We start from the raw sequence: 16,193 nt of genomic DNA, 5'->3' as shown, positions 1-16,193 counted from the left end.
ATAGTTCTATCCATTAGGAGTTAGATTTTGAAAAGTTGTCAAGAAAATTACAAAAGTTGCTAAGCAACTTTTTGCAATTTTCGCAATTTTTGCGCTAAGACAAGTTTTATTGCAAATTTGTTTGCAAATGGACTCTACAAACTCCTAGGGACCTTAATAATATTATAAACATCTAGACTTACCTACTAATTGATGCCCAAGGCTTACAATTGCACCGTGGGGTCTTGTGTCCATTACAAATGTGCATGGTCACAGGGAGATCATTAGATCTATCCCTAGACCTTATTACATCAAGAAAAGAAAAAATATTAGGTGCTCTGCACTAGTGTTCCATGTATTGATGTGATAAAAAGTGCATGAAATGGTTAGTGATTGTGCATACCTCATGTATGCATTACTTGAATTTTTTTTTGATGATATGTGGTTGGTATGTGATCAATTAACAATATTTCTTAGCATGAGAATTGTTGGATAAGCAATCGATTTTCCTACTAATTCAAATGGGTGTGCCTAAGGGCTCAACATGTTTGGGTGATATTGAATCCACACGAAAATCACTTGCTCTTCTAGAGATGCTAAAGGGTGTATGCAAAGGGAGTAGCATCCTTTAATATTGCAGGATTTCATTTTTGTGCATTTTTATGGATTATTACAAAAACCTACCAAAATACAAATTAGAATGTGCAACTAATTTCACTTTTCTTTTTCATTATTACAAAAACCATATACAAAAAAAGTTCACATTTTACATCATAAACATCATAAATTTTAGGAATTCTCCCCAACACCACGCCCCCTCCCCTCCCACTCTTCATGATGTACCTACATTCTAATATCATTAAAAAATTAGTAACTTATTTTATTAAACAAGATATCATTAGTTCATTTAATCATTATGAAGAAAATAACATAAGAAATAAATTTACCTAGTCGAGTGTTCCAGTGGGGTCCTCTCTCTGTTTTAGGGTCTCCAACAAGGCTTCATGATCAGCGTAAGTAATAGTCAAAATTTCTTTTACTTTTGGTCTTTCTTGATGCTTCAAAAAATTTACATTTGTTGCTATAATAAGATGTGAATATATGAGAATTATTTTGTGCTTCTGATAGTCTTCGAATGTAGGAATTCCTTTCATTCTAAGCATGTATGTCCATAGCCATGTTCTAGCGACAACCACTAAACTAGTAGGATATGTGAATCCATCATCATCTCTGATTGGTTGTGCAAGTTTTTGTTTACCTCTTACACAATGTGCTAACTAATAATTAGATTTCTCATCATTCCCTTGTGGTGCAACCAATGCAAAGACATGTCCTGGTTGAAGTAGATTTGATAGATGGTTATACTCAAGTGAACTTTCCATGTCGTCATTTTTGATAGAGGGTATGATAAAAAATGGAGTAAGATAATGTGGAGCCCATGTGTCCACCCACTCACTCAACTCACAGTGATCCCAATCACACTAAAAACAACTAGGACAAAAGAAAAATAGCTGTCATGTCCAAATGGTCCATGTACTAGAATCAAAGCTCCAGAATGAATGCATTTTTTATGAGTCTCTCACTATAGCACAATCTAATCTATTAGCTATGGACCCTTCCTCAACCAACCAGAAGAAATTGCATACCACTAAATCAAGAGTCCCCCCTTGTGATAATGCTAAACTACACCAATCAACAATGCTACAAGCATTAAGAAGCTCTACTACTGAAATCTTTAGTTGCTCCTTAAGTAGAGCTCTCTTCACACATGCCCCTGCTCCATCATGTTCCCCTTTTCCATGGCCGAACTCAAAAAAACCTCCAAATATGTGACACCTCCCTCTCTACATGCATCATACACAACCAATAAAACATGCGAGCATTCTTGAATTGACCTGTACAATTATCTGACCAAATGATTTGTCTATCCATAGCAATTACGTGCTCATGTAAGAAATCAAAATAATTCTTGAAACAATGTTGCACAAACTCGTGAGAGTGAGATCTATCATCACTCATATAAAAATGATACTCTCTAATAATCTTCCAATTATCTTCTGCACTATCAAGGGCATGTCTATATGTTATGTGAATGAAAATAGCAATCTGAATGGAGTTTTAATACTAAGATTGTGTCTCATTTTGAGGTTCCAATGTGTAGTTCTTAGCAAAATCAACAACTGTTATAATAGTGCCAATGGGAAAAGTCTCCTTACACATTCTAAATTGTTGATCCAACCACTGAGACCTGTGACTATATCTTGCATACTTGTAGAAAAGATTTGCCTTGAAATATGAAATAAAACTAGCCACACTAATATCTTTTCCAACCAATTCACATCTAGAGCTCTCACTCCCACTCTTCAATGTGTTTTTCATCATTTTATTTACCTTTTTTTTTCACTATTGTCTTTCCAAGATCTTGTTCACACCCCTCATGGAAACATGTATCAAACTTCGATAAGCCACCACATTCTGAACACTTCTCATTTAAGCAAGCATTTCTATAAAAGAAACAACCATCAAATCTACAACATAAAAGTTGATCTAGCAAGTCTCTTGATGATTTTGGAAGCCCACTAGTACCACAATCCTCCAACATTTTTTTACTATGAAAAGTAGAATGGATGGAGCGTAATAGTTCATGGTGCATATAAAACTCAACATGATATTTGCAACAACATGTTATTCAAATTTTGAGTGGCACACAATAAAATGGCTTCAAAGATTCAAAAGCCCTTTGTGATATATGAAGACTTGGATGACTCTCTCTAAATTGTTTGAACAACATAGTTTGACTTACCTCCAAATAGTGTTTAGGATGTGGTGTGCGGTCTCTAATGCCAATTCTAAACTTTAACACATCTTTAGCATTAGGTGATGCTCGTGAGCTAGAGTGCCAAAATTGTGTAATTTCTTCCTTCACATCATCGGATAGCTTCTTATCAAAACATGAAAGTCTCCCACCAAATGCCCATGTTTCATTTTGAAGAGGATCATCAATTTTCTCTCGTCGACTAAGTGCTCTTCTCAAAGTAGTATGATTTAGATTCAAATCAATACAAGTTTGTCCCATATATCTACCCTTTCTCATGATGACTTACCAAAGAGGTTGTAATAACCCTTTGAGCAACTCTATTATCCTTCTCCCTACTATTTTTCACAATTCTATTGAGAGTACTGAAAAGATTCTTCACAATAATGGCATTTCTTTCCAACTTTTTATTGACATGAATCTTCAATTTGGAAAGCATAGGTCTCATCTTTTGCATCTTTAATAAGTGCATGAAAAGCTGACAGTGCTCCACCATTGTCTTCTTGTCGAAAAACATCTTATATAGTCTTGAAGCCCATAACTGAATGGTTCTTTCTAAGTTTTTCCTTTCCAAACTGATAATAATCATTTCATCAATTTCAATTATCCATTTTGGTGTTCTAAAACTTTCATGTCAATTATAATTAGGAGATATGTAAGGTTCTTGTGCATTAGGTTCCTGTGCATTGTCATGTTCGGCATGGTTAATTATGCAATTTACATTATGACCTGGTAGCATTTTGTCCTCAAAATTTTCGTTCTCTAAATTTTCAATTCCGGCATTATCATTTTCAATAGGTACATTTTCATTTCCCAACTGCACATATTCATTATCTGACTCTATGATTTCACCTTCAACTAATTCATTGTCAACTTGACTGACACTTAACATACCTTGTCTTTTTCTTCTATGCTCCCATTTGTCCCTTTCCCTATATGCTGCAATGTCTTCATTGGATACCTTCCTTTTGCATTTAGCCTTTTAAGAATTGCTACTTCCCATTCAGATGACAATATCGGACACCTAGGGTTACATTTTCAAACTTTTTTCAATTGGTTGGGCCCCAAAACGTGACTTTTTGTAAAACACTTGAAAAAGACCCTCAAAAAGTGATGTTGTGGGGTTTGTAGGGACAGTGAATATCTGAGAAAATGATGCTAGTTATATCGGATATCCAATTTGACATCGGATATCCGATCTCATACCGGATATCTGATATTCCCCCAAAAGAAATTAGAGGGAAAAACGAATATGTGGGTTATGATATTATTTTAGTTTGTGAGTTATGAATTATTTGAGATATATATAATAACGTAATGTAAAGATATAACATATAATCTATAAATATATAATAATACTTTATGTTATTATTATTATAAACTATGAAAATAAAATATATTATAATATTATATTACTTTTATTTTTATTAAAAATAATAATGTAATATATATATATGTATGTTATTAATATATATTATCATTATTACCATCTATAATATATTATTATTATGACCTATGTTATTAATATATAATAATATATTATGTTATTAGTATTATAATCTATAAATATAATATATATATTAATATATATGTCCCTAGGAGTCCTAGGACCCCTAGGGACATATTAGAATCATTCTTATGTGTTGAAGGGGGTCATAGGGTGACCTATGACCCCTCTTCAACCCATTACATGATGACATATGCCCCACCCCTAGGGACATCTTAGAATTGTTCATATGGGTTGAAGAAGGTCATAGGTTGACCTATGACCCCCCTTTGACCCATTCTATGATGACATATGTCCCTAGGGGTCCTAGGACCCCTAAGGAAATATTACAATCATTCATATGGGTCGAAGGGGGTCATAGGTCAACCCATTACATGATGATATATGTCCCTAGGGGTCCTAGGACCCCTAGGGACATATTAGAATCATTCATATGGGTTGAAAGGGATCATAGGGTGGCCTATGACCCCCTTTGACCCAATACATGATGACATATGTCCCTAGGGGTCCTAAGACCCCTAGTCCCTAAGGGTCCTAAGACCCCTAGGACCATATTAGAATATTTCATATGGGTCGAAGGGGGTCATAGGCTAACCTATGATCCCCTTCGACCCATTACATGATGACATATGTCCCTAGGGGTCCTAGGACACCTAGGGACATATTAGAATTGTTCATATGGATCAAAGGGGGTCATAGCTCGACCCATTACATGACAACATATGTCCCTAGGGGTCCTAGGACCCCTAGGGACATATTAGAAACATTTTTATGGGTTGAAGGGGGTCATAGGGTGACCTATGACCCCCTTCGACCCATTCCATGATGACATATGACCCTAGGGGTCCTAGGAACCCTAGGGACATACTAGAATCGTTCGTATGTGTCGAAGGGGATCATAGGGTGACCTATGACCCCCTTCGACACATTCCATGATGACATATGTCCCTAGTGGTCCTACGACCACTAGGGACATATTAGAATCATTCTTATGGATCGAAGGAGATCATAAGATGACCTATGACCCTTTTCAACCCATTGCATAACAACATATGTCCCTAAGGTTTGACATATTAGAATCGTTCTTATGAGTCGAAGGGGGTAATAGGGCGACCTATCACCCCCTTTGACCCATTACATGATGACATATGTCCATAAGGGCCATAGGACCCCTAGGAACATATTATAATCATTCTGATGGGACGAAGGGGGTCATAGGGTGACCTATGACACCCTTCAAACCATTCCATGATGACATATGTCCCTAGGGGTCCTAGGACCTCTAGGGACATACTAGAATCATTCTTATATGTCGAAGGGGGGTCATAGGGTGACCTATGACCCCCTCAACACATTCCATGATGAAATATGTTCCTAGGGGTCCTAGGACCCCTAGGGACATATTAGAATTGTTCTTATGGATCGAGAGAGTCATAGGATGACCTATGACCCCCTTCAACCCATTACATGACAACATATGTCCCTAGGGGTCCTAGGACAGCTAGGGACATATTAGAATCATTCTTATGGGTCAAATAGGGTCATAGGGTGACCTATGACCCCATTCAACATATTTCATGATGACATATGGGACATATTAGAATCGTTCTTATGTGTCAAAGGGGGTCATAGGATGACCTATGACCCCCTTCGACCCATTTCAAGATTACATATGTCCCTAGGGCTCCTAGGACCCCTAGGGACATATTATAATTGTTCTTATGGGTCGAAAGGGGTCATAGGATGACCTATGACCCCCTTTGACCCATTATATGATGACATATGACCCTAGGGGTCCTAGGACCCCTAGGGACATATTATAATCGTTCTTATGGGTTGAAGTGGGTCATAGGGTGACCTATGACCCCCTTCAACACATTCCATGATGACATATGTCCCTAGCATTCCTAGGACCCTTAGGGACATATTAGAATCATTCTTATGTGTTGAAGGGGGTCATAGGTCACCCTATGACCCCCTTTGACTCATTACATGATGACATATGTCCATAGGGTTCCTAGGACCCCTAGGGACATATTATAATTGTTCATATGGGTCGAAGGGGGTCATAGGGTGATCTATGACTCCCTTTGACCCATTCCATGATGACATATGCCCCTAGGGACATACTAGAATTGTTCTTATGTGTTGAAGGGGGTCATAAGGTGACGTATGACCTCTTCCAACACATTCCATGATGACATATGTCCCTAGGGGTCCTAGGACCCCTAGGGAAATATTAGAATCGTTCTTATGGGTAGAAGGGGGTCATAGGATGATCCGTGACCCCCTTCGACCCATTACATGATGACATATGTCCCTAGGGGTCCTAAGACCCTTAGGGACATATTAGAATCATTCATATGGTTTAAAGGACACATTCCATGATGACACATGTCCCTAGGGGTTCTAGGACCCCTAGGGACATATTAGAATTGTTCTTATGTGTTGAAGGGGGTCATAGGTAATTTGACCCATTACATGATGACATATGTCCCTAGGCATCCTAGGACCCCTAGGGACATATTAAAATCATTCATATGGGTCGAAGGGGTCATAGGGTGACCTATGAGCCCTTTCAACTCATTACGTGATGACATATGTCCCTAGGGGTCATAGGACCCCTATGGACATATTAGAATCGTTCTTATGTGTCAAAAGGGGTCATAAGACCCCCTTTGACCCCTTCCATGATGACATATGTCCCTAGGGGTTCTATAAACGCTAAGAACATATTAGAATCATTCTTATGGGTCGAAAGGGGTCATAGGGTGACCTATGACCCCCTTTGACACATTCCATGATGACATGTGTCCCTAGGGGTCTTAGGATCCCTAAGGACATATTAGAATTGTTCTTATGTGTCAAAGGGTGTCATAGGGTGACCTATGACCCCCTTCAACACGTTTCATGATGACATATGTCCCTAGGACCCCTGGGAACATATTAGAATCAATCATATGGGTCGAATGGGGTGATAGGTTGACCTATGACCCCCTTCGACCCATTCCATGATGAAATATGTCCCTTGGGGTCCTAGGGATATATTAGAATTGTTTATATGGGTCAAATGGGGTCATAGGATGACCTATCACCCCCTTCGACCCATTACATGATGATATATGTCCCTTGGGGTCCAAGGACCCCTAGGTACATCTTAGAATCATTCATATGGGTCAAAAGGGGTCATAGGGTAACCTATGACCCCCTTCAACCCATTACATGATGACATATGTCGCTAGGAGTCTTAGGACCCCTAGAAACATATTAGAATCATTCATATGTGTCAAAGGGGGTCACAGGATGACCTATGACCCCCTTCGACACATTCCATGATGATGTATGTCCCTAGGAGTCTTAGGACCGCTAGGGATAGTTAGAATTGTTCTTATGTCTCAAAGGGTGTCATAGGGTGACCTATGACCCCTTATGACCCATTCCATGATGACATATGTCCCTAGGGGTCGTAGGACCCCTAGGGACATATTAGAATCATTCATATGGGTCGAAGGGGGTCATAGGGTGACCTATGACCCCCTTTGATAGATTTCATGACGACATATGTACCTAGGGGTCCTAGGACCCCTAGGGATATATTAGAATCGTTCATATGGGTTGAAGGGGGTCATAAGGTGACATGTGACCCCCTTCGACACATTCCATGACGACATGTGTCCCTAGGGGTCCTAGGAGCCTAGGGACATATTAGAATCGTTCATATGGGTCGAAGGGACAATATTATATTTAATAATTATATAATATTATATATTTTAATATAATAATAATATATTATTAGATTATATGACAATAATAATCATATATGTTACTATATTATAGATTTAATAATAGTAATAACCATATATATTATTATATATAATAATTTAGTCATATAATACTACTATATATATTTAACAATAATAATCATACATATTACTATAATGTAATAATTATTATTATAATATACAATAATAATATTATTAATGTCCACACTTTCCCAAAATAAATTTTCCTCTAAAACTGTGGAAAGTTTCTCTCTTAAATTTATTTCCTCTTAAATTTATCTCCCTCCAAATAGGAGTGTAAAATTGTCAAGGTTGATTGGATGTCTGACTAGGCCTTTTATTTATCGAGCCTATTCAGTCAACCCAAAAAAATTGTTTGAGAAGGGTTTCAGTGACACTCAGACTTCGGGTAGCCATCTGACAATGTTATTTTGATCAAAATTTAATGAAATGGCTCAATATTCAATCGATATAATTGCTATCAAATTCTGAGTTCGATGAGTATTTATTAGTTAGTTTTTAATGAAGATTATTGTAAAGTGTTGATTGACATACTGATTGAAAAATAGCTATAACTTTCGAAAGGTATAACTTTTTTAAAATCTAAAAGTTGCATCACATTCTATGCTTCGCCTAGTATAAGAAAAAAAATAAAAAATTTAAATTTGGTAATATTTTCTATTAGTTAAGATGGTGAGACACGAGAGTTTTTTTTTCCTAAAAAAAATTTGGTAGAAAATTCATATTTAATTATTTAGTTGGAATAAATATACTCAAAAATATGTGTCACATCTGGGCATGAGTCTACTTTTTATATCTATAATTATATTAAAAATAATATTATCATTTGATTTTGATTAAGGTGGTCAGAGATACACCTACCTTTTATTTTTGCCCTGAAATTTTTGTAGTACTACATTAAAATCCAAACTTTTGACCAATCAATTATTTTTTCTATAGATAAGGCCTAGTAGTTTAGAAACTACATTCAATTTCCTACAAATTATTTTCTTACAACTTTTTGATATAAAGTCCATAACCACTTTAAAATTATGTGTCAAGTTGACATAACCCTGATTTTGATCCGAGAGATATTTTCACCAAAAATTGAAATATCTCCAAAACTCCAACAATCAACATCATTTTAAAGTCTTCAAAATTCTGCACCCAACGCAATTTAAATTAGCAGAAAAAGAGATCGTACGTAAAAGTTATAGCCAGTCAAAGTTTGGTCAAACTAGGTACAGAGGTCATCAAAAGGTGAAAATGAAATCATCTCAAAAGTAGCAACAATGGATTTAAAATTTAAGATCTCATCAAGAGCTTTCCAGCGGCGTTCGTTTCATCAAAAATGGAGTTTGTATGCGAAAGATATGTTCGATTGAAGCTTGAGGTGGAAAAAAAATAATAATAAAAATTAAAATTTAAAATAATAATAATAATAATAAAATAAAATAATAATAGTGGCGCCAGGTTTTGAACCCGTGACCACCGGCCCCTAAAATCCAGCCAACGGCTTTTGAAATGTAATTAACAAATGTTTTATTTGACCTTTTCACGGCCCCTCCATTTCGGGTTAAAAGACAGCGTGGTGGTTGGAACCACCGACCTGCATGCTTCCAAAATTTGTCATTGCCATTGCACCATGCGGCTGACTTAATTTATATTTGGTGCATGTTTTATCTAAAGTCTAACAAATCTGATTCCCCCTTGCCTAAATAAGGGCAATTATTCAATACTAACCCTCAAAAGGCTATGAGGACAAATTTATAAAATAGAAATAAGTCTCATTCCGAGGAGAGACTATTGTAAGGGTCTAAATATATTTTGCCCTATTATTAGGCAAATATTTTGCATAAAAAGAGGGTTTAGGGGCCTTTTGAAGGCATGAAAATGAAGGGAGAAATAATGCAAATGTTGAGAGAGAATTTATCTATGTGGAGACTTAGGGATTTTTCCTGCACATAGAGGAATTTTTTTGTGTGTGCTTGAAGGGAATTGTCACAAATCACTTGTACTGATTTATTGGAGTTAATCGGATCGGTCCCCCTATTGGAGCTGGACCCAGAGACATAGTCCTTCCCAGATGAACTCCAAAATCAAATGTGTTGTGTCTCTATCTCTCTTTCTATCATCTCATTCTATGTTTTCTTATTTGCAATTACGTTAATTTTTCTTTATTAAAGCTTTAAAATTAACTTTATGTAATTGGTTAACATTATCTATAATAGTCCTAGATCCTAGAAATCAGATCAAATTTGGTATCAGAGCTTTGTTGGACTAGTATTGCAGATTTGAATGTTAACAAGATCCAAGTTGAATCAAGGCGAAGGTGATCTTGAAGAATATAATCCTGAGATTGGAAAATGAAGAACTAATCCACCATTTCAGATGGAAGATAAAGGTGGTGGTCAAGGTTCAGAAGATCAAAATGTCCAGAAGACTCTCTAGAGTTTGCAAACAATGGTAGAAGTTTTGTTACAAGAAAGAGAAGAGAAGATGCGAAGGTGTGCAGCTCGTGATGACAAAGGGAAAAAGAAAGCCGCTGATGATGATCCTGATCATGAGCCTCCATCTCCTCCCTCTTCTCCTTCTCCCCCTTCTTCTCCCTCTTCTACACATTCTGAGTCTTCTAATATTTTTAAAGGCGAACATAAGCCTCGAATTAAGTTGGATGTAAAGTTTGACTTGCCAAAATATTGTGGGGAGTTAAATGCTGAGAAATTAGATGACTGGATTCAACAAGTAGAAGTCTACTGTAGAGTCTAAAACCTTGTAGATGATGTTGATAGAATTCAGTTAGCCACTCTTCGGTTAGGCGGTGTAGCTCTAACTTGGTGGGAGAGTAGGACCCAACATGAAACTTCAAAACATGGTAAGTTAAATATGTCTTGGTCAGAATTTGTTAGTGCTTTAAAGAAGCAATTCTATCCCCTATGCCATATGCAACAGTTAATGATGAGTTGGCAAGATTTTAGGCAAGGGAAAGGTCAAATTGTCCAAGAGTACACCCATGAGTTTCGTAAAAGGGCTATTTCATTAAATGTCCCATTGTATACCTAGGAAACTTTACTCAAGTATATAAGTGGTCTTCATTCTTACCTAAGGCACTCTATTCTCATCCTGAATCCTTGTAATTTGGATGAAGTATGTGTCCAGGCAACACATTTAGATTCAAGAGGTAAGGGTACCTTCATTGATAAGTCTGATAAAAAGTCATCTAAGTCTGAGGAAAAGTCCAAAGGAAAAGGGAAGGGTAAAAAGATAGCTATAGTAAAGAAAGAGGGTGAGAAACCCACATGCTCACATTTCAAGAAAGAAGGGCATGATGATTCTAAGTGCTAGAAGCTGCATCCTGAAAAGAGGCTGAAGTAATTTGGTGGAAATAAAGGAAAACAAAAGACTGCTGCTATAGCTCAACAGGATCTTGGATCTGACTCTAGAGATGAAACAAAGATCATTGCTACTGGGATCCAAGGTAAAGGAAAAGGTATTTCTCTTTCATCAGCTACTAGTTCTTCTAGCATAAGTGCAAGTACAAGTGAAGATTCTTCTGCTAAGAATGATAAGAAAAGGAATGAATTATTTCACATTTGAGTTGTCATCAAGCAAAATAGGGTTGATACGTTATTTGATATGGGTTCTCAAATTAATTTGATATTTGAGGAAATTGCTAAGAATCTCAATCTGACTACAACACCTCATCCAAAGCCATATCCTCTTGGATGGGTTTGCAATGATGCACAATTACAGGTAACCAAGCAATGTAAGTTAAGATTTTCTATCATTGCAAACTTTGTAGATGAGGTAGAAGCTGATGTAGTCCCCCTAGATATTTGTGGTCTTGTACTTGGGAGTCCCTATTTATATGATCGACAAGCTATCTTCTATAGGGGGGAAAATAAGTGTCATTTGTTTAAAGACAATATTGAATACATTATACGGGCACATAAGATTAAGACTAATCTGGCATTAGTCAATGTTGGTCAAATGAAAAGGTTAGTCAACTCTAGTTAAAACTTTGTGTTAATGCTTGTAAAAGCCAAAGAAGATGAAACATCTGAGGCATTTAAGGGATGTGATCTGAAACATAAAGATGAAATGGTCAAAGTTGTTTCCACCTATGATGACTTGTTTCATGAATCGAAGGGATTGCCTCCCAAAAGAGAGATACAACATGAAATTTAGATGCAGATAGAAGCACCACTTCCTAATATTGGCATGTATCATTTATCAGTCTTGCAGAATGAAGAAATCAAGAAGCAAGTTCAGGAGCTCGTGGAGAAAGGAGTTATCCATCTTAGTACTTCTCCTTGTGGTTCTCCCATTGTGTTGGTTCCAAAGAAAGATGGGACTTGGAGAATGTGCATTGACTATAGGGCTTTGAACAACATAATGGTAAAGAACAAGTACCCTCTTCCCAGAATTGATGATTTACTTGATCAGTTGAAACATGCAATTTATTTCACTAAGCTAGACTTACGTAGCGAATATCATCAAATAAGAATAGCAAAAAATGATATTTGGAAAACTGCTTTTAAGACAAAATAGGCACTTTATGAGTGGTTGGTTATGCCATTTGGGCTTTGTAATGCACCAGCTACATTCATGAGAGTCATGAATGATGTCTTTCATCCTTTTATTGATGATTTTGTCATTGTCTATCTAGATGATATTCTTGTATTTAGTAAGTCTTGGGAGGATCATGTAATTCATGTAAAGAAAGTACTTGATGTATTGAGAAAAGAAAAACTCTATGTAAAGATGTCAAAATGTGAATTTGCAAAGACATCCTTAGTTTACTTAGGCTATGTCGTAGGAAATGGTCAATTGAAAGTAGACCCTGTGAAGGTCAAATGTATTCTAAAATGACCTAAGCCAAGTATAGTTACAGAAGTCAAGATCTTTTTAGGTGCAGTTCAGCACTGGAGAAAGTTCATTGAAAACTTCTCTTATATTACATCACCATTGCACGCATTGACCAGTACCAAGTCAAATTTTTAGTGGGGAGGTCCACAAAAAAAGGCTTTCGACACTTTGAAGGAAAAGTTGAGCACCACACCAATTCTGGCTTTACCAGATTTACATCAACCATTTGAGATTGAGACAGATGCAAGCGGGTTTTCCATGGGAGTTGTACTCATGCAAGGAGGTAAACTAGTCTGCTACCACTCTAAAACTTTTTTAGGAGCAGTAAGTAACTATCCTACTTATGATAAGGAACTTTATGCTTTAGTTCAGAGTGTTGAAAAATGGAAGCACTACTTAATGGGAAAGGAAACTATAATCCACACTGATCACCAGCCGCTACAATAGTTGCACTCACAATCTAAGTTGCAACAGAGTAGGCATTTTAGGTGGATGGGTTTTCTACAACAGTTTCATTTGGTAATTAAGTATAAAAAGGGTTCCCATAACAAAGTAGCAGATATGCTCTCTAGGCCTCCTATTAAGAATGCTTTGATAATCCTTCAGAATAATTCTATGGTTCATGAAAGTTTTTAGGAACAATATGCTAATGATGAGGACTTTAAGGATATCTATGCAGCTTTAATCCAGGGTAAACATGTGGAAGAGAAAGATTACTATGTGCAAGAAAATTTGTTGTACCACTTGGGAAAACTATGCATTCCTAAAGATGAACAAGCACATGTAATCTGTGAAGCACACACCTCTTTGATTGCAGGGCATTTCGGGGTAAGTAAGACATTAGCTCAATTGCAGAAATATTGTTACTGGCCTTGTATGCAGGAAACTGTCACCAAGTATAGAAAAGGATGTCTAATGTGTGCAACCAGTAAGCCAAGTAATAGGAAATTGGGTTTGTACACACCATTATCTGTACCATCCTGTCCATGGGAAAGTGTGTCTATGGACTTTGTGGGGGGTTTACCTATGTCTAAGAAAGGTCATGATTATTTGTATGTAGTAGTTGATTGGTTCAGCAAAATGTGTATTTTAATGCCTTGTAAAAAGCAAGTCACTGCTGAACTAACTGCTCATTTGTACTTTCAAAATGTATGGGTTCATTTTGGGTTACCCACTTCCTTTGTATCGAATCAAGATTATCAATTCTTAGGGGAATTTTGGTCATCTTTTTGGGGACTCATGGATACTAAGCTAAAGAAGAGTATAGCCTTCCATCCACAGATTGACAGATAGACAGAGGTATTCAACAGGACAATGGTTCATCTGCTTAGAGGTTACTGCAACAAGCATCCTAAGTTGTGGGATGAAAGTCTTCACTTTGTGCAACATGCTTACAACCATGCAACACACTCTTCTACAAAGAGGCCTCCTTTTGAGACTTGCTTTGGTTATTTGCCAAAAACACCAATGGATTTTGCTTTTGGAAAGGATGATATAATCGATGGATGCCATGATGCAGAAAGGGCTTTGAAGTTCATCTAGAAGGTCCAAGCAATCCATCAAGCAGTAGAAGCACAGTTGGAGCAAAGCCAAGCACAATACAAGGCTCACCATGATAAACATCACATTGATCATCAGTTCCAAGTTGGTGATAGAGTTTGGTTACATATCAGTAAGGAAAGAATGCAAGGTGAAGGAAGGAAGCTCAAGCCTATCAGGTATGGTCCTTTTGAAATCTTGGAAAAGATTGGTACTAATGCCTTTTACCTTAATCTTCCTCCATACATGCAAATTTACTCAGTTGTCAATGTTGAGAATCTGAAGTTTTATGAGCCCCCAATGATCTTGGATGAAGACATCAGTGTTCAGGTTCCATCAATTTATGATCTTTCACCAAAGCATATGACAGAATTGCCAGAAGATGTCATCTTATATAAGAATGTCAGAACTTCACGAAGAGGACTAGTTGAATACCTCCGAGTGGGATTGAAGGGGATGCATCCAAGCAAGGCAAGATGGATGGAGATTGGTAAACTGAGGGAGAAATACCCTCACCTATTTTCTGAGTAATCCAAACTTTCGGTGGTCCAAAAGCTTCTCAATGGGGAGGCTTGATCCGAGGGATATTTTCACCAAAAATTGAAATATCTCCAAAACTCCAACAATCAAAATCATTTTAAAGTCTTCAAAATTCTACACCCAAAGCAATTTGAACGGGCAAAAAAAGAGATCATACACAAAAGTTATAGCCAGTCAAAGTTTGGTCAAACCAAGTACAAAAGTTGTCAAAAGGTGAAAATAAAATCATCTCAAAAGTAGTCAACAATGGATTTCAAGTTGAAGATCTTGTCAAGAGTTTTCCAATGGCGTTCGTTTCATCAAAAATGGAGTTTGTATGTGAAAGATATGTTCAATTGAAGTTTGAGGTGGAAAAAAAATAATAATAAAAATTAAAATTAAAAAAAAAATTAAAAATAAAAATAAAATAATAATAGCGGTGCCAGGTTTTGAACCCATGACCATCGGCCCCTAAAATCTAGCCGGTGGCCGTTACACCACCAACGGCTTTTGAAATGTAATTAACAAATGTTTTATTTGACCTTTTCACGACCCCTCCATTTCAGGTTAAAAGACAACATGGTGGTTGGAACCACCGAACTGTGTGGTTCCAAAAATTTTCATTGCCGTTGCACCATTTGGCGCAGGTTTTATCTAAAGTCTAACAAATCTAATTCCCCCTTGCCTAAATAAGGGCAATTATTCAATACTAACCCTCAAAAGGGTATGAGGAAAAATTTATAAAATAGAAATAAGTCTCATTCCGAGGAGAAACTATTGTAAGGGTCTAAATATGTTTTGCCCTATTATTAGGCAAATATTTTGTATAAAAAGAGGGTTTAGGGGCCTTTTGAAGGCATGAAAATGAAGGGAGAAATAATGCAAATGTTGAGAGAGAGTTTGTCTATGTGGAGACTTAGTGATTTTTCCTACACATAGAGGAATTTTTCTGCATGTGCTTGAAGGGAATTGTCACAAATCACTTGTGTTGATTTATTAGAGTTAATCGGATCGGTCCCCCTATTGGAGCTGGACCCGGAGACATAGTCCTTCCCAGACGAACTTCGAAATCAAATGTGTTGTGTCTCTATCTCTCTTTCTATCATCTCATTCTGTGTTTTCTTATTTGCAATTACATTAATTTTTCTTTATTAAAGCTTTAAAATTAACTTTATGTAATTGG

The sequence above is a fragment of the Cupressus sempervirens genome, chromosome 5, assembly GCF_028749045.1.
Source record: "Cupressus sempervirens isolate cs-2001-9-10 chromosome 5, ASM2874904v1, whole genome shotgun sequence".
Taxonomy (NCBI): domain Eukaryota; kingdom Viridiplantae; phylum Streptophyta; class Pinopsida; order Cupressales; family Cupressaceae; genus Cupressus; species Cupressus sempervirens.
The sequence above is the reverse complement of the archived record's forward strand: the minus strand, read 5'-3'. Positions refer to the sequence as shown.